Below are 1,338 nucleotides of genomic sequence, written 5' to 3' on the forward strand. Positions count from 1 at the left end.
TATTAAAATTGAATTTAATAAAAATTTAAGATAAAGTCGTTTTAAAATGCTACAACCTTGATTCAAATAAGTCGAAATATTTTAAGATAAAACAATTATAGATGAAATGATATTTTAATATATTTTTAAATGAAATATTATTTTTTAATAATAAGAGGCATTTTTAGTTTTTATTTTGAGTTGAGGACTTTCCTCGTGGATGGTTGGCACCAGGGTTGGGTTGGCCGTATTGGGGATGTGTACATGGGCAAATGATTTCTACATTAAAAATTTATTTATTTATTTATTTTAATTAAGTTGTCATTATAAATCTAATTTGTAGTGTGATTAATTTAATCCTATAAAAATTTATCATTCCCTATTAGGATAAATTAAAAAATACTGACAGCAATCTATCAATCCATTATTCTTAAAAAAATATCATGCAACTCCACATATTATTCGAGATGATAAATGATGATTACATTTGCAGCTGAAAATTGATTAATTTAATTCTATAAAAATTTATCATTCCCTATTAGGATAAATTAAAAAATACTGACAGCAATCTATCAATCCATTATTCTTAAAAAAATATCATGCAACTCTACATATTATTCGAGATGATAAATGATGATTACATTTGCAGCTGAAAATGCTACCATAATTTATCTTCTTCATAATGATCTTGGATTGAGTGCGACGGAGACGGTAGGGACGAATGATTTCACTTTTTGCAGCCGTTAAAAAAACATCATGTAAAAATAAAATTCGATCCTTAAATACTTGTAAAATTGAGAAGACGAGCTACAAGTAGACCATTCTTCGGGGTGAATAATTGCAGCATTCAACGTTTATTGAGGCCCCAGCGCTAGGAGTGGTTCAAGATGGTGAGGAATCAAGTTCAGTAGGAGGGAAAAAGAAAAAGAAGCCTACTCATTAAAAAGTTGCTTGATTGGTTTAATTAGCAACATTTGGATAATGGTTTTGTTGAAATGATTTAGTTTTGTTGCTTCTGCTTTAGAATTATTTTTAATTTAAGATAAAGCAAGATTGCTTTGTAATTAAAGACCAAAAAAAAAAAAATCTAATTATACCAAACAATCTGTTATTTATTTTATTTTTATGAGCTTCCATCCTAACAATCAAACCTCTAGAGTAGCATATCAATCATCAAAAAAATAAGGGCTTGGCATATGCTTACATTACATGTAGTATTCATTTTCCCCCATCCACTTGAGGAGTTATCGTAATTTATCTTTTTCGTGTTGGTCCTGGAACGGACTGGTGGAAGTACTGGGTGAACGAATCGCCTTTGCCACTTCAATAGTATTCATTTTTTTCACTTTATATTTCGAC

Source organism: Zingiber officinale, chromosome 8B (genome assembly GCF_018446385.1).
Source record: "Zingiber officinale cultivar Zhangliang chromosome 8B, Zo_v1.1, whole genome shotgun sequence".
Classification (NCBI taxonomy): Eukaryota; Viridiplantae; Streptophyta; class Magnoliopsida; order Zingiberales; family Zingiberaceae; genus Zingiber; species Zingiber officinale.